Genomic DNA, 19,122 nt, shown 5'->3' on the forward strand with positions numbered 1-19,122 from the left:
ATCTGTGATGTCACTGACAGGTCCCTTAGGACTATTCTGTTTACTTTTGGTAGGATGGCCGGTGGTGCGGCTCTTCATGTAGCCAACCGATCTTATATGCAGTATGCCTTGGAATGCCTCCAACCGAAGGTGTTCAACTGGTGCAACGCAGTACTTCTTGTGATGAAAGAACAGTTGACCAAGAATAAGAGCGGGAGGTTGAAGAACTTTGGGTATGGTTCTATTTTGACCGCCTTTGCCTTGGAGAAGATACCACTGATGCAGCCGCAGTACATTGCACTCGATTTACCTTCATCTACTGAACCACGTATGCAGAGATTGGTTGACCACATGTCTAGGCATGCTGGCCAGTCTCAGATTTCATTTTTTGATACCTTCTTCAGGTGGTTTGATCGTCAGGAGATGGTTTATTCCGAGTATCCATACGTTGTCATGGACTTCCGGGGTGATCCAGATTTGGTACTGCCGGATGGTGAACAGTGGGGCGCCATTGGTAAAGTTTTTGACCATATTCCTGTTTATTGTTTTTTGTTTATAATGTCCTTGTTCTTTACTCTATCAAGACTTTAATCAAACTCATGTGTACATGCAGATGTTGGTCCTGTCCGTCCAACAGTTCGCCTGAGAGTACCAGCTGCTGCCCCAGCAGGAGAATCCGTCGGAAGGGCTATCCTTCGTGACCTTGACGTGGCCGAGACTCTCACAGCATTACAAGAGCAGGTTGAGGGCCTCACTCTTGGTATTCCAGATGTGAGGACCGACGAGCTACCTTTGAGGTTACAGCGGCATACTACTAGTGTGCCCAGACAATGGACTCGTCTCTTACGCATGATCGTACAGGCTGTGACTTGCTATCACGAGCATCATTAGACTAGGGTGCCCCCTAGCATTTTGAGTTTTTTGGTCATTTGACCGATTTTGTCTTGGTTACAGAACATTATGTGTAAACCATAAACAGTTATATATATTTTTGATTTTCGGAGTTTTATTTTGGTTAAGTTACATGATGCAAATGCAAACATTGATGGTATGTTTCTTTTTATAAATGTTGCAAATGTCTATCCAACACATAATTTGCCAATGAGTCAGTTAATGTGTTTAAGTTTCTGGAAATATGTTGATATTGAATCAAATCAAATTGTCTTTCCAAAATCTTAACCCTTAGGAACATGCGATAAATAGCTGGATTTCGGACAAAATAGATACCAGTGAGTTGTAGTATTACGAGTTGTGATTCTAGCCTGACAATTAGTCAATGTATACCATGTGTGATGGCATCAGAGAGAAGTTCTATCAACGCGCTATATTCAGCGATGTTATTTGTTGATCGACCAATACATACCCCTCTGAAACTTACTAACTCGCCGCTTGGATCAAAAATAGCCCAGGCTGCGGAAGATAGGTTCCGCGAACTACGACTCGCTCCGTCGGCATATCCAACACATGACTCCAACAGGTTTGACATCTGCAACAAATGTAAAAAGTGGATTACTTGACCAAAATAAACACTTTAGTGAAAACAAAAGCATACAGGTTATCGTTACGCATAGTAACGCTTGAGGTACAACCCATTACAAGGTTGCGCCAGTGGAATTCCGTCATAATCCATTAACTCGTAGGCTCCTTTTGCTAACACTCATTTAACAATATAGGGGCCCATCCATAAAGACTTAAATTTACCTGCTCCCAATTTGTCGGATTCTTGGTCGTAAAGTAAGACCAAGTCACCTTCTGAGAAGACACGGGGTTTGACATTTTTGTCGAACTGCGCCTTGACTCGTTTCTTATGGGCTTCGTTAGCCAAAGCGGCATCACGACGGGTTTCATCCAATTGGATTAATTCCAAGAAACGAGCTTCTTCTTCTGAAGTTCCGGGGAGGAGATCAATTGCGAGTTTGAGAGACAAGATTTCACACTGGATTGGTAAGACTGCTTCCAGGCCATATAAAAGTTGGAAAGGTGTGAACCCGGTTGCATTCCTTACCGATGTTCGGTAAGCCCACAAAACTGAGTACAGGATTAGGTGCCATCTTCTTTTGTGAACTCCAATCATCCTTTGCAGCATGTGTTTCAGGACCTTGTTGATTGCTTCAACTTGTCCGTTGGCTTGCGGATAATATGGAGTAGAACTGTCGTGAGACAACCCTAGTTTGGCAGCTAATTCGACCATCATGTGATTGCGAAAATGAGATCCATGATCTATGACTATAGCCTGTGGCACGCCGAATCTGGCGACTACATGATTGAAAAAAAAAAGAGGGCAGCTGTTTCACCAGTATTATCTAATGTAGGCATCGCCTCGGCCCATTCGGTAAAATAGTCAACTACGACTACGATATACCCATGCCCCCCGGTCGAGGTGGGGTTACATGTCATAAAATAGATGCCCCATTTGGCGAATGGCCCAACAGCAACTATTCGCTGCAGAGGTGCGGGTGGTCTTCTGGTTTTGCTATCGAAAATTTGACAAGCATGGCAACTTCTGACTGCGGTTATGCAATATTTGAACATTGTTGGCCAGAAGTATCCTGCTCGTAAGATTTTTTGCGTTGTAGCATATCCAGATTGATGCCCCCCACACGCGCCTGAATGACAATCATTCAGGACTTTTTCGGCCTCCTCATGGGTGAGGCACCTTCTCATAACTGTATCGATACCACGACGGTAAAGTATATCACCGACGATCATGTAGTCTTTTGCTTGGTATCGAATACGTTTTTGTTCGGAGTGGGAGGTGTTTGGCCTATATTTTTGGGTTTGGAGATAAATTATTATATCCCCATACCACTCATTGCTTGTAGATATCATAAACAAATTTTCGTCCACGATTGTTTCTTCGGATGTTTCATCGTTGGACGACGATGGGAGATCGCACAATAATTCTGCGAAAACTAAAGCTTTCTTCGACTTGGATTTTACAAATTCCAGATCAAACTCTTGTAGGATTGCTATCCATTTTGAATATTTGCCCCCCAGCAACTGTCGCGACAATATGTAAGTCATGGGGTTTCAATCTGACAGAATGGTAGTTTTCCGAGAGAGGACATAGTGTCGAAATCTCGGTATCGCTTGAACAGCTGCGAGCGCTAGCTTTTCAACGTAAGAATATTTGCTTTCTGTATCATTTAAGTTTTTACTTAAATAATATATAGGATGTTCAATTCCATCGACTTCTTGAACTAAAACCATTGCGATGGTCGTATCTGCTGCAGCCAGATACAGGTTAAAATCTTTTTGATAATCAGGAGCATACATTAATGATGCTTTCGTTAGGGATTCTTTTAAAGCATCAAAGGAAGCTTGCGCAACCTGATCCTAGACCAAGGATACTTCCTTTTTCAAAAGACGTGTATAACCTTTAGCAAGTTCGGCGTAATTTGGAATGAACCTCCTCAAAAAGTTTTCTTTCCCTTGGAGTTTCTGAATTTGAAGCAAATTTGAAGGTGGAGGCAAATTTATGATTGCCTGGACCTTACATGGGTCGAGACGAATCCCGTCCTTTGAGACTACAAAGCCAAGTAAACGACCAGAACTGACGCAAAATACACATTTGTGTGGATTGAGTCATATCTTGTAGTGTCGGCAACGTAGAAATATCGCTCTTAAATGCTGCGGATGATCGGTCCGCTTTCGCGAATGAGCCGGAAGGTCGTCGAGGTACGGTTGAACGATGTTTTTGATGTCATGGAAGGCATAATTCATTGCCCTCTGAAACGTCGCCCCTACGTTCTTTAAACCAAAGGGTAATTTTCGATATGCGAATGTGCCCCACGGACGAATAAATGCAGTCTTTGACTGGTCCTGTGGGCGGATATTTATTTTATTATACCCGGAGAATCCATCCATGAATGAAAAGATTTCGCATCAGGCGCATTCATCAATTATCTGGTCAATGAAGGGTGTAGGGTAGTTTTCTTTTGGACAAGCTTGATTTACATCCCTATAATCGACGCACACTCTAATTGTTCCTTGTTTTTTCATAACAGGGACAATATTCGATACCCAATCGGTTAGAGGAACCGGGTAGATGAAACCAGCATGGAGAAGTTTTTCAACTTCTGCCTTAATGGCAGCAGCTTTCTTGGGGTGCACCTGCCTTAGCCATTGTCGTACTGGTTTGACATCTGGATACATCTTAATTTCGTGTTCAACAATACTCGAGTCAATGCCTGGAATTTCACTGTATGACCAGGCAAAGACATCTCTGAATTCGCGAAAAAGAGCGTTATATATTTCCAGTTCTGAAGGAGAACAACATTTGCCAACATAAATATTCTCTACAACATCTGTTTTGGTCGAGATATTTACGGTTATAGTCTCTTCAATGTTGGACAAGTTTCACTCGGAATCCACCGTGTTTACAGTATTTGATAGGAAATCAAAGACTGAAGGATGATAAAGGTCATCTTGAGTATCTTCTCCACAATCCGGAAGAAGGGAACGATGGTGGGAATCATTCCATGGTGCTCCTTCAATTACCATTGATTGGACAATTCCTTCGTCGGTGACATTCACTCGCGACCAAGGATCTGAAGGGGTACCATATTCTTTAGACCTATCGATCCAAACGCTTGATGAGCGTTGATTTGGATTTGCCTCCCATGCTAGGAACATTGATTGCTACAATATTTCCGTTGGGCTTGGGGACAAAACCATTGCATGATCCATGTCTATATTGTTTTCTGAGATCTTTTTAGAAGATATCATGTTGCAGGTTCCTATCGACCCTACTTCCGCCAGGTTGATTGGAGGTGGAAGGGCGAAAGTTCCCATTAGTATAGGATCTTTTAATAGGCCTACTCTGATATTTTGAAGCGAATGGGGGCTTCCATGGATCATGGGAATGCTTCCTGTAACTTGAGAACCATTGGGGAGGAAGTTTTGTTGATCGACGATTGTAATCCCTCCTTGAAAGGGAAATGCAATCTTCCTAAAATAGGTCGACACAACAGCCGCCATGGCATATATCCATGGTCTTCCTAGTAGGATGTTGTAATCAAGATTGCCATCGATTACTTCAACATCTACTTCTACCATTTTCCCTCCTAGTTCAACTTTCAAGTTACTTAGAATACCATATGGGGTAAATGTCCTTCCGTCGAATGCTTTTAATGTCGTCGAAGATCGCGACAAGGTTGGAGATCCTAAAGTTTTCCAACAACTTATCGACATAATTCATGTAGATGCCCCCTCATCAATAATTGTTCGATGAACAGTTTTGTTGAGGGCTTTCACTTGAACAAGGAAAGCTAGTTGAGCTGGTAATTGAGGATCGTATCCTTTATGATCGAAGGATACAAGATTGGAATCCTTTGGGTCTATCCCACCAATGGCTGATAATAAAGCCTGCCTTTGGGATGGGCAATTCTGTAGTACCTCAAGAGTTGACATAGCGGATGGCGATTGGGCCAAATCTTCCACTATATTATAATGTTGTGCCGCTCTAGCGCGGGGATTAAACGTCGACTTGTGTACTACTCCCTTTGGTGGTTTTATTGTCAATTCAGGAATGGTAGGCGGCGCAACTTCTGTCGAAGTTGTTGTCGAACAACTAGGTTTATCCTTGTTGTTCGACAGCTGAGGATTCCCATAATCTTTGTTCCTTGTCGATATCAAAGCATCATTTTGTTGTTTTGAAACCGATAAAATTAGCACTTGAGACGGGGAAGCATTTCCACTTTCAACCAGATTTGCTCCTGGATTTGGAAACGGATCAGTTAACACGGCGGAGGTTTTCGAATTCTTTAAGAATTTCTTAAGCTCATCTCTGTGTGGACAATTTGCGGTCCAATGATCCTCATCACATATGAAGCATGGATTTTTTGGTTTCCTATCATCAGGAGGGTTTGAAGAAGATTTTTCAGGTGATGATTCCTCCTGTTTCTTCTTCTTCCCTTTTCCTTTCTTCTTGCTCCCTAGTTGTTTGGTTTCTTTGCCTTTATCTGTCGATACGGCATTTACTTCCGAAGCAAGAAGTTCATCTTTTTCATTTTGACTTGAAATCTTACGGGCCTTTTTGGATGTAGCCTTTGTCGATTTCGTGTCTGTTGTGCCAATCACGCCATCGCCGGCATGAGAGTCATTGTTCGATTTAGGAGGAGGAGGAATTGAGAATTCCGGTCTAGGGGCGTCAGGTATTTTATCGTAGAGCGTGCCGGACTGAGTGTAAATCAAGTCCAGATATTGCGCACGAGCGATAACTTGCTCTTATGTTACGACTCCCCCCTTTGCCACATCTTCCGTGATGGAAGGTAGTAATGACTTGATAAACCATTCAGCTAAGAGCTGATCGAGGACATAGGTTTTTACCATTCTACGACGACATCGCCACTCATGTATATGATCAGATATGTGAGTGGCCGTTGTCTATTTGAAGTTGGTAAGAAGTTCTGTTCCCGTTTCGTACCTTATTGGTAACTGAAAATGGGTTAAAAAGGTTGTGGCTAAGGTACTGAAGTTGTCGAACGAAGCTCTAGGCAATTCGATGTACCATTTTGCCGCCGGACCCGTCAACGTCCTCTGAAAGAGGCGAAGTCTTATCGAATCATCATTTAGGGTGTTTGATGAACACCATAGATGAAAGGTCGTCACGTGATTCGATGGATCTTCACCCGGATTTCCATTAAATTTAGGAATATCTTATGGAAGTTTATGCGGAATCGTTGGCCACCAAGGGGCGTAAGCGATTGGATCATTTGTTAACCGATTTAAATCAGGTAACTCTAAAGTTTCCACAAAGGGTAATTGTTGATTTAGGTTAGGTGAAGCATACCCAGGATAAGATGGGATTGCCTGAGCAGTTGGTATTTGCATACCGGCATAATGCATTTGATGCTGGTATGTTTGGTACGGTTGGTGGGCATGACCATTGTAAAATGGTTGATTTTGACCGTTTTCAATGTACGGCTGTCCACTATTAGCAAACATTTGTTGCTCAGAACCTTGGTATACTTGTTGGAATTGCGGTTGTTGGTATTGTACTAGCCATGGCTGTGAAGCCATGTGTTGTTGACCGATACTAACAGTTTGACCAATATGAGGTGTAATCGTACCCGTCTGAACCTGTGTCGTTCCACCAGTCGGCGATTGTGGTTGAGTCGCAGGGTCAAGGGGCTGTTGCATTACAACCTGAGAAACCTGAGGTTGGCATACAACAGGCAGCGCTTGAACTTGCGACACCGTCACAATAGCTGGCTTAGTTGATATATTTGACATAGGTAAGCATTGTTGCATCCAGTATACAACTCTTGGTTTTTGAGGTAGTATTGGTACCCAACCGCTTGAGGTAATTCCAGTATAACCTGAATGTTGTTGTGAACTCCCGTATGGATATCCTCCCGGAGGGGATAATGAAAGGGTATACTGCCCCCCATACGGTGGTAATCCAGAACTCAAGGGAATTGTTTGCCCTTGGGGACCGGACTGCCCAAATTGACCTCCAAATGGATCAACTTGTTGAGACTCAACATAAGAGTTTCTGGATATTATTCCGGATGAACAAACAGGAACAAACCATACTGTCGAAATAGCCCCTGAGTGGACTCCTTCTAGCGGTTGAGAGCTAGTTGGGACAGATGGTATACCGGCGAACATTGTCGGAGTGATAGCAGGGAGTTCCGTCGTCGCTGTGCAGGCGACACAGTCCTAGATGTTGACGGTTGTTCAGACATTTGTAGTCTATCCAAAAGATTACCTAGCGATTCTACAGGAGCTTCCGCTGGTGGTAGTCTAACTTCTGATGAAGAAGGATATGACCCCGACTCCAAATTGCGTTGGAGTACTTGTTGGAGGATCTTCTACAATTTCTTCTATGGCAATCAGACCAGGTGGAAGGGGAAGACCATCAGGTCCGTAGAATATTTCTGGTGCCGAAGAAGGTGTGAAATCGGCAGTGACAGATGTTTGAAGAGCAAGACTCTCCGAACTGGTTGTAGATGGAACTGGTTCGGTAACACAAGTGTTTACTCTCAGACTAGGATCAGTATCACTGTTCTTCTGTGGCTGATGAAATTCTTTTGTAGAGGCAGGGATTCCAGAAATGTTTGGAGTAACCGGAGTCTCTGATGTCGTTGGAACACTTGTTCTAACTTTAATAGGAGATTTGGAACCCGTTAAACGAGTTCACTTTGTCCGTACTGGCTTCGATTCTGGAGACAAAGAAGGTTGACTCGTAAGCCTCCGTTAACGATGGGGTTTCAATTGACTTTCTTCCACGATTGTGGATTACTCGATCAACTAAAATAAAGGGGAAGTATGTTTCCGAATTAAATGAATTTTAGACGCTTTGACACAACTTGTTTCTTCAGTTTTTAAGAGTCGAGAAAAAACAAAACATGACTGTAGTCTCCTTCGATTTTTAATGAGCCTGAAGTGACAAGTGCTCAGATGGACCTTTTCCGTTAAGGAGTCTGAAAAGGAATGAAAGGGACTGCTCTGGAAATCTAGGTAGAGGGAGTACCAAACCAATCGCAAAACTACAGAATACTTTTTACGGTACGGCAGTCAATCTTCCCGAATGTTGTGTTCAGTGCATTGCGATCGATAGGGCGGCAGACACGGCTTCCTATGGATAAAGGATTAAGCCTATTGGGGTCTCCCAAAATATACTCGACGGTACGTGGGAGCACAAGTCTGTACTGGCACTTATCGTCTCAAAGTGGAGGAATCACCCAACCATCAGTGAGAACAACAGTTACCAGGCTTTACGACGCCAGAATACGTCTCTAGCCTAGACCTCTAAATGTTGTGCGTTAAGTTCCAAAGCATTGTTAGATTCATTAAATTTATTTTAAGTTGATCTTGTTTATGAAGTTTGCCTTTCGGGTTCACCACGAGATGTAGATGTAATTCCTAAAATGCAATCTAAGATGATAAACAAACTTTTTATCTCTTTTATGCAATGAAAATCCTAGCTACTAGGGAAAAGAAAGACAGAATCTTTTATCAAAGAGCAAAGAGCACACTCTAAAATGCACCTTCCTAAATCAAGCCAAACAGACTGTCTATATGCAAATGCACATGCATGTATTTGTTTTCGACTTTCTTAGTATATGGATGCTAAAAAGAAAGTTGATGCACAAATCTGAATTTCTTTTCAAGCGACAAACATAAACAAGTTTCTTTTCGAAATCAAAAAATGGAGACGACTACAACACCTTACGATTTTGAAATGAATACTTGTTCTTGACACTAGAAAATTGCAAATTCAGACCAAAAGAAATAGTAACAGGATAATCGACCATCAACAGCAATCAAACTTTTTCCTACGATCGAAATCGACACTTGCGACAGATTCAAATCAAAGGACGACAGTACGACTATGCTACTTTTGCAAAGGAGAACTGTAAATGACTCAACAAACACACAAAAACATCTATAGTTCTTTTGTACAAAGGAGGCGGAATAACAGCAAGGAAAAGGAGTTTCAAACAGACATATACTGATCATAGACAGCAAAATTCAGGAATAGAACTGGAAAGAATGAACCACTGAAGCCACAACTGCACAGAGCTAGTCTGATCAGCGCACCTGTAACACAGAGAATCTGAAATGCAGCGTAGGTTGTCCACTCGGGAAGTGCACTGAAATTCAGAATCTCTGAACAGTACCTGCGCTAGGCCAGAAACGAGACTCTGTTCGGGTTCCGGGTCACAGTTTGTAGTTCAGTTCTTGGGTTTTGGCCGAGTAAAGAGCTATCAGTGATGCATCAATCAAGGGTAGATCTAAGGAGGATCTAAGAGCTATCACAAGGGCAATCAGATTGTTTGTGAATCAGTTGTTTAAATCATAAACAGATCCAGTAGATGGATTGAAGTAGCAGTTATCTACTTTGCATTTACTATGGCAAATGCAGTTCGAATGCTACTTGTAAGTTTATGAAATAGACAACAAGGAATGATAAACAAACAAACTAATTAGGTCCCCAGCGGAGTCGCCATTTTGTTACAGGGAAAAGTGTCTATTTAGAACTGCTCTATCCCACTAAGGTGTGACAGCTGCCTTAGAAACAAACAGAGAAAAACTACTTTTGTTTTTCCTTTATGAATTATAGATAGAGAGGAACAGAAAGACCAACCTCTGTCTTGCGCTAATCCTTCGATTCGATCCCTCTCTTCTTTGATATTCCTCAGCTACCTGCTCCCTTGCATGCCCAGCTTCACAAAGTACCTGTAAGATCACAGAAGCATAGCACTATACAAAGACATGGATCTATAATCATAAAAAATCTAGGATCAGATGTAAATTGACCATACAAATGTAACAAGCATCAATGATACAAAATCATGGAGGAAAACTCAAATAGCTTTTATTGATAAACAAGAAAAGATCCAGGAGGAGCTACAACCAGTTGTTCTGACCCAGCATCAACCTCTCAGCAAAGAAGCCCCTCTTCACCTCAAACAAAGCTTAGATCACCCAACAATCTGATGTTTGTCTCTAGAAACCAACAGCAATTCCTTACAATATGCAAAATTCCAGCCTCTGGATCTCTGGGATGAGGGATCCATATATAGATATCTGTAAGGGGGATGAGTCAGCTTGTGATTTGATTAGTGTCTTCTCTCTGATAGTTCTTGCTTCCACTTGGAGACTGAGGGCCTCTTACTCATCCTTGGTCGAATTCAGTGAGGCAAGTGTCACAGGAGAAGATTCTGGAAGCTTCCATTGCCTCTCCACCTCGCGGAATGACACTGCCATTTGTCATTTCTCGCCCATCGCACCCCACAGAAGGGACTTTTGAAATGAAACACACCCTCACAGTGTATTTAGGTGAGATGCAACGCACTTAGCCAGTGGAGCAGCTGCAATGATCCTGTTTTGACCAATTCTGAGCAGTTTCTCATGGAGAACTTCTGGGAGAAGCTGTAATCTGTTGACCTTGTTCCTTTAGGGGTTAGAACAACACTTTTAGGGACTTAGGAGCCCTTGGTTTATGGACATTTCATGCTTGGGGTTGTAGGGCACAAAAATGCCTATAACAAGAATCATTTGCACGAAGTATCTACACTACGCTGCAATATGATGACGAAATCGCTATGCTGTGTTTCATCGGAGCTAAGGAATTTACCCTATTATGATGGTTTAACTGACGTAGATAAGTTTTTGGATGCATTTGAGTGTGAAGTCCCTGAATATCACTGCTTCCAAGCATTTGCACTAGCGCTACACCTGCACGATGGTGGGGTACGCACAAGGATAGCTTTGATGGATGGCGAGATTACAAAAGAATGATGAGGTTACAGTTTGGGCAGCCTAACACTAGATTAGCTGAGAAATATGGTGGGAAGGATGATCTGCGTGATCACCTAGCGAAATGGACTAAAGCTTATGGAACGGAGCCGCATCTGCAGTGGGTACACTTATTTTTCCATATCTTGGACACAATTCCCATGAACTGGTATCTGGAAATGGAGCTCCGCCATGGCACCATGGAGTGGGATATCTTAAGCGAAAGGTTATTATTGACCTTTAGTTTTGAATATGGCTTCGTGAGTATTCATGAAGCTCTATAGGAAATTAAGGTAGTTATCTTCAGAACACCGCAAGAACCATTGGAGTGGGTCCAGCCAGATTGGAGCACCCAGTTGCGCCATGCGCTGGAATGTTATAATGTGACCACTAAAGAGGAGGATGATGATCCAAGGAATCTTAATATCCCAAAAGCAGAAGGGTATCGCGAAGTCGAAGGTCTACAAAATAGAAAACATGGACATCACCACACCATTGAAAACAAAGAAAGTAGACATTGGTATTGAAGTAGAACCGAAGTTTGCAAAGATTGGGGATTACTAGGACGATGCCACTGTGGATAAAGTTGTTGAGCTACTCTGCAAGTACCAGGATCTTTTTCCTACCAAGTTTTCGGACCTAAAGGGCATAATAGGTGACTTGGGCGTCATGAAGATTACGCTGAAGCTGGACGCGAAGCCTATTAAGCAGAGGTCATGTCGTCTTAACCCCAAATACAAGCAAAGGGTTCATTGGGAGTTGGACAAGATGATGGAGGTGGGCATCATAGAACCTGTGGAGGAATCTGATTGGGTGAGCCCGATGGTGGTTCAGGAGAAAAAACAGAAGGGTGAAATAAGGATTTGCGTAGATCTAAGGAAGCTTAATGATACCTGTGTCCATGATCCATTCCTGACGTCATTTACCGATGAAGTATTAGACAATGTTGTAGGGAAAGAGGCCTACTCATTCACTGATAGGTTTTCAGGGTATCATCATATCAATATCGTGTTGGAGGATAGGAGCAAAACAACCTTCGCACTGGAATGGGGTTGTTTCCAGCATATTGTGATGTCGTTTGGACTTAAGAATGCGCCTACGATATTCTCTCGCATAGTTATAGCACCGTTTAAGTAGTTCATCCATAAATTTTTGGAAGTATACTTTGATGATTGGATGGTGTTCGGTTTAGTGAAGCACCATGTAGAAATTTTGCACCTGATGTTGGATACGTGTCGCGGATAACATATCATGCTAAATTTGAAGAAATGCCTATTCTGTCTTCCCTTTGGAATTTTGTTGGGTCATGTGGTGTGCAAGGGATGATGGTGGACCCTGCAAAGATCACAGTGATAGTAAATCTGGAGGCCCCAAGGAGCGTTAAGCAGTTGCACGTGACGCTAGGACATATGGGATATTACAGAAAATTTATCAAAGCATATGCTCAGATTACTGCGCCCATGGAAAAATTGTTGAAGAAGGATGTAACATTCTGTTGGGATGAAGAATGTCAGCACAGCTTGGATGTATTGAAATAAAATATCGTCACCACGCCGATCTTGGTATTCCCTTATTTGAAAAAGGAATTTCACGTTGTGCCTCTTGCATTGCGTTGGGTGCAGTGTTAACGCGGGCCGGTGAAGGAGAAATGGACCACCCTATCACCTTCACGAGTAGGAAATTATCAAAGGCTGAGAAGAATTATTCAATGACTGAGCGTGAAGGATTGGCCATGGTGTAGGAGCTACAAAAATTAAGGCACTATCTGTTAGGAGGGAATTTCAATATGTACACAGATCATTTTGCCTTGAAATACATAGTTAATAAGCCTATGTTGGGGGGGGAATCTACCAATGGTTGTTTCTATTCCAGGAGTATGACTTTGAGGTCATTGTGAAGCCAGGGAGGTTGAATGTAGGACCTAACCATCTGTCATGGATCGAAATAAGAGGAGCCTAATAATTTGGAAGAACATTTGCCAAAAGCGCATCTCTTCGCAGTGCGTGTAGCAAATAACCATTTTGCATATATTTTTCACTTTTTTACTATGGGGATGGCACCGGAAGGGTATATAGGTCAGCAAAAGAAGGAACTCGTACTGCGCATGATATATTTTTCAGTGATTGTGGGACACTTGTATAAAATGGGTGCTGATGAAATATTGTGAAGATATGTGCCAAATTTTAAGAGAAATAACATTCTCGTTGAAGCTCATGGAGGGGTTGTAGGAGGACATTATGCAGGAAAGGCGACTGCGCAGAATATTTCGTGCGCAGGTCTATGGTGGCCAATGCTGCACAAGGATTCCAAGGCATGTTGTAAAGCATGTGATGCATGTCAGAGAACAGGTTGACCATCGCGGAGGGATGAGTTAACACTACAACCTCAAGTGTGGTTGCAGCCATTTGAAAAATGGGCAATTTATTTTGTTGGGCCAATTCAGCCCCCAGGGAAGAAAACTGGTCCGCCCTATATCATCACTACGACAAAATATCTAACTAGATGGGTAGAGGCATAGTCAGTTAAGGATTTTATAGGGGCTATAACAACAAAGTTTTTGTTTGAGTATATCTTAACCAGATTTGGTTGTCCAAAAGTGTTGATGAGTGACATAGGTACGTACTTTCTGAATGAAACAATCAGTGCATTAATAGAGGAATTCCAGGTATACCATCAAAAGAGTACATTGTATCACCCGTAGGCCAATGGAACTATTGAGGCCTTCAACAAGATTTTGGAGAACACATTGATGAAGATCTGCAACGCGCAGCGAAATTACTGGGAAGTGCATGTACCTACTGTACTATGGGCATATAGGACTACTTGCAAGAAGCTGACAGGAAAAATGCAATTCAGATTGGTATATGGTGTCGAAGTTGTAATGCCGATGGAGTATATTGTGCCTATTCTGCGCTTAACAGCTCTCACAGGAATGGCAGAACGCGAAGCCTTAGAAGAATGGCTCTCACAGTTGATGGAGCTTGAAGAGGATCGATTCTTGGCTAGATTCCATTAGCAAGTACAGAAGGAATGTGAAAAAGTGAGGCACGATCGACACATCAAGCTTTGCATATTCAAGGTAAACAATCTAGTCTGGTTATATGATAGTAAGTTCACTAATTTTCAGGTAAATTTCAGATGCATTGGCTGGGGCCATATATTATCAAAGAAATTATAGATGGAGGCACAGTTCAGCTTGCGAAGCTAAATGGAGAGTGAATGGGAACTGTTTGAAGTTGTATACAGGGGATCTTGCGCAATGACTATAGGTCGGGAGGATAGTCTTAGTGCTCCAGATAGTTGCAAGGGGGCGCGGGACTATAAACTACACTGCCAGGGTTGGAGGGCTGCGCAGAAGATGATGAAGATACAATCTCAAGAGCTGCACATAGAAAGCTGCGCCATGGAGAAAGGTGTTGCGCAGTGCAGCAGAAAAGTGACCGTTGAAGTCATTGTTCATGACTTGACATCCAGGAGACGGTTGAGGGGAGTGAGCTGGTGGCATTTAAGGCAAAAATATTTCAAGATCTGCCGCCAAAACAGCATTAATTGTCAAATTTTGGGGGGAACAGTCGAATTTGAATTCAAAATCCCTTATAAATTTTGCATGTCGGCCCAACGGAGAACACTTTGTGCCCTTAGATTTGTTGTTGAAATTTTCTGTCTGTCGCTCATGAGCCGAGCGTTTTAGGAGGAATTCTTCGCACACATGGACGTTTCTCTGGAAGCCCATGAGATGTTTATGGAGAGGATGACTGCCACCAACCTTACCGAAGCTTTGAGTTTGGAAGTCATTGTATCCGACGCTCTAGGACCGGAAGTATCCAGTGTTGAAGCCATGCCTGCGGTGCCCATGGCGCCGAGGTCACCAAGGCCAAAACAGTTCATGGAAAAAGATAAACAACCCGCTGTGACAGAAAAGCAACCTACAGCAAAGGAGAAGCAGAAAAAGCTGGTACAGGTGTGTGCTTCCCCAAGGAAGCATACCACGACACCATCCTAGAAGAAAGATAAGCAACCAATGAAGGATAAGCAGAAGGTTGTAGACCTGGAGGTGGAAGAAGGCCCAAGAATGGAGGATATCAACACTGAAGGCACAGAGCCCATAACAAAACTCCCAAGGTATATCCCTCTAAGAAAGGGGAAGGCAACGATCACTGAGGATCCAGATTCGGACAAATTTTACATTTCCATGCCCCTGCTACCTAAGCAGGTGCCTTTTGAAGGTTCACGTCTCGCGCGAGCCCCATTATTGAAGATGGAGGATTGGGACCTCGCAGATCATACTAAGTTCCCACACTTAGCGACAGACAAGTACATGAAGAGAGTTTACTATGAAGAAACGGGTATGACAGTGCTAGAAACGGAGGAATGGGTCTGCGGTATTGAGCAATCAGGATTTCTCAACTTGATATGGGTGCCACATTACCACCGCACCCCCATTAACACAATTTGCATACGCTAGCTGCTCACTTTGGTGCATGATGGGTGTTTATGGCTAGGAGGGCCTATACCCATCACAGATATGCTCATTCACAGGATTACGCACCTACCACATGAAGGTCTGAACCCGGCCAAGGAGTTTGGCAGAAAGACGGGGGAGAAGGAGCTTGCTGAGTGAATGAAGAAAGATTATGAAATTGTAAATAAGTCGTGCGGGTACTCAATTTTTTCTATCTCATACCCCGTAGTTTAGTTGGCTATGCAGATATTGGCAGGAAAGGTGATAAGGAAGTGTCGTGCGGATGAAGTTTCAGCGCCCGTAGTGTCCCTAACTACTCAGTGCGCGAAGGGCATCCTATTCAGCTGTTCTAGGTACCTGTACCAAGAATTCCTCGCAAATTTTCGTGAGGTCCAAGATGAAACCAAGTCGTTTCATTACGCTTGGTTACTACTATCGATTGTATTGGTTGCATGGGAACTGTCGAAGGATAGCCAGTTTCCTCCGTTGGAAGAAGGATTACTGGAGGCAGCGCAGTTCGCCTCCTTGTGGGCTACAAAGGACCCCACGCAGATCACAGAAAAAAATAAATAAATAAATAAATATATATAAAATATAAAATAAATAAATAAAATAAAAATAAAAATAAAAAATAAAATAAAATAAAAATAAATAAATAAAAAATAATAATAATAATAATAATAAAATAAAAAATAAAAATAAAAAAAAATAAAAAAATAAAAAAATAAGAAAAAAAATAAAAAAAAATAATAATATATATATATATATATATATATATATATATATATTGGGTCTTGATGGAAGTGAGTCTCCACATGGCCACTAACCAACGTCCAAGGTTGTCCCCAAGCTTGTACACGTAGCTATCGGCCTACGCAACCTTCATAGTTGAGTTTCATAGAGTATATATACAGGTGCGGAAGGATCCAACACAGAAGTGGCATGATTTTCCATACTTGGTGACGGAGACCGATGTGCAAGAGGTAGTGGCACGTTGTCCAGCCAAGTGGTGCACCCCTTTAGATCTAGCTGTTGGGCCAAGCACAAGTGCGGAGAGTGTGGTCGCAAAGAAAAGGAAGGAGGCAGCTAAGCAGGTTGCACAGGAAAAGAAGGATTCTACAGAGAAGGCTCGGGTCAAGAACAAATGTGCTGCTAAGGAGAAGGCAGAGCAGGAGCAGTGCAAGACCCATAAAGGTGACAAGTCACCTTCGCCAGAAACAAAAATAGAAACAAGACAAGGTGGCAAAGGCAAGGAAGGGAAGCGCACCCCCTTCATTCTGAAAAGGTGTGAACTGGAGCAGCAAGGTTGATCGCAAAAGAAGCAAAAAGCCCAGAAAACACAGGTTGATTCCATGGTGCTCACAGAAAGCGATCTGGATGAGATTAGTGACGAAGTCCATGACGCCGCAACAGAAGTGCTACAATAGATGGAACAACAATACTTGCAAACAGTGGGCAGATTTTAGAGGGATCTCCGAGAGTTGCAACTCCAAGCAACCAAGATCCAAGCAGATGTTGGGAAAGTGAGTGGCACAGCAGGCAATTTAGCACGAGGTCAAAGTACAGGTGCGAAGATGATTCTGTGGCCTCAATATGTGTGAGTCTTCCCCTTGCCTACAGGTTCAATCTACGCTGACAACGAGGAACAACACCCTCCTCGACAAAATCTCAAATATGGGCCTAAACCTTGCCACGATGCAATTGGAGTCATTGCATGTGTTATTATAGGGAGTCGTGGAAGAGATTCGCATTAGGGAACAACAAGTTATCAGTGCAGTCAGCGAGATCAAAGTTAATAATCAGCAGTTGTTCGTTGAAAAGACACAGGTTTTGTAGGAGAAGGAAGCACTCCAAGCACACAGTACCCAACTGGAGTCAGCAGTCGCGGAGGCATGCAGGACAGTGCTTGAGTTTCATATCCCCGAGGACGCAGAACCAGAAGCAAAGATTAGAAAATTAGTTGTTGGTGTGCGCAAAGCCAAAGCTAAGGTTAACTAAGTTTAATTTGAACTCAACATGAAGATCATCGAACTGCAATTAAAGATGGAGCCCATGACTCTGCCGGAGGTCGAGAGCAGCGTGGAGACGCGATCAAGGAAGGATTGGCTACTCTGGATGCCACCGTTGCAAACTACACAGCAGTATTTGAGAAATCCATGGAGTTTGTCACCAATATGCAGGAAGATCCAAACCTACAGACACTAAATACAGATATCAGGGAGCTGCAGCAGTAGCATGATGAAGTTAGGGCAACTGCGTGCTCAATTGTACCAGCGCAGCGCCTTGCAAAAGTACAGGGATGGAAGCAGCTCCTAGTGCAGGTAGAGGCGACACAGAAGAAGGAGGCCTTGCTAAAGGCCAGGTTGGAGCCATGGTTGGAAGAAGCTTATCAGATCATGACAACCATCTAGGATAAGATGAATGGCTTGCAGCAAATGCAACAGACAATCAAGTTGGCCATAGAAGGCCCAGCCACAAAGAAGTTAGTCAAAGAGGTCAAGCACGCAACCACGCAGAGTGCTGCCAAGGTTGCAGTAGTTCAGGTGGATCTAGGGGATCTTCGTAGCAAGATCACAGTGCCAGTCGAGTTACTCAAGGGTGAGTCACGATCTTTTTGTTGGGGTCCTATTGAGATGGGGTCCCCGGGGTCAGTTTTTGGGTTAAAATAACTTAAGTTTTGATGTAATTTTTGTAAGAAATGTAAATTATCCGTGATTTGTGGATGCGGAGCGTGTAGAGGATTAGGATTCAAAGGGGTTTTAACCCCTTGTTTATGGAAAGGTTGAGTCGGTTTTGAAGATCCACCCATGGTCCGCGAACCATGGGATTGTATGAAAGAGGCTATAAATAGGTTTGTTTTAGGGAATCTAAGGCATATGTGTGGATGACGAATGGAGTCTTAGAAGCAATAGCGTAGAGAAGTGGGTCAGATAGGAGAGAAAGGATTTGCAGCTGAGTGCGCAGAGGCTTAGGTAGAGTCCGCAGCTGAGTGCGCGGACCCCTGCAGTTGAGTGCACATTGTAGTTTTGAGTCTGCAAAACTGAAATGAAGATCAATAAAGAAGACTATTGAAGAATTCCTATGTATATCTATTTATTCATGTTAACTTTTGTTTACGATATATGCTACGGATGAATAATGTGTTTATGAACTATTGATCTAATGATGCACAATTCACTTGAATAAGTCTTAATAGATGAATGCATTACATGTTAAGTACTTTCGCGAAGAGTGTGATGAATTCTGTTATGTTTTCTAAATAACTTAATTAGATTTGCACAAACACTGATATATGATTGTTCTCTGATGCGCGTAAGTGGATAAATCAACTGATAAAATTCCGTGAAAGCCAATTGTAGACCTCTGCGAAGGTCTGAAGTCTGTTTGAATAGAGTTGCAGTATCGAGCCCTAGGGGCTTATAGATCTACAC

This window comes from Pinus tabuliformis, chromosome 7 (genome assembly GCF_031772625.1).
Source record: "Pinus tabuliformis cultivar Carrire ecotype Pingquan chromosome 7, CPIR1, whole genome shotgun sequence".
Lineage (NCBI taxonomy): Eukaryota > Viridiplantae > Streptophyta > Pinopsida > Pinales > Pinaceae > Pinus > Pinus tabuliformis.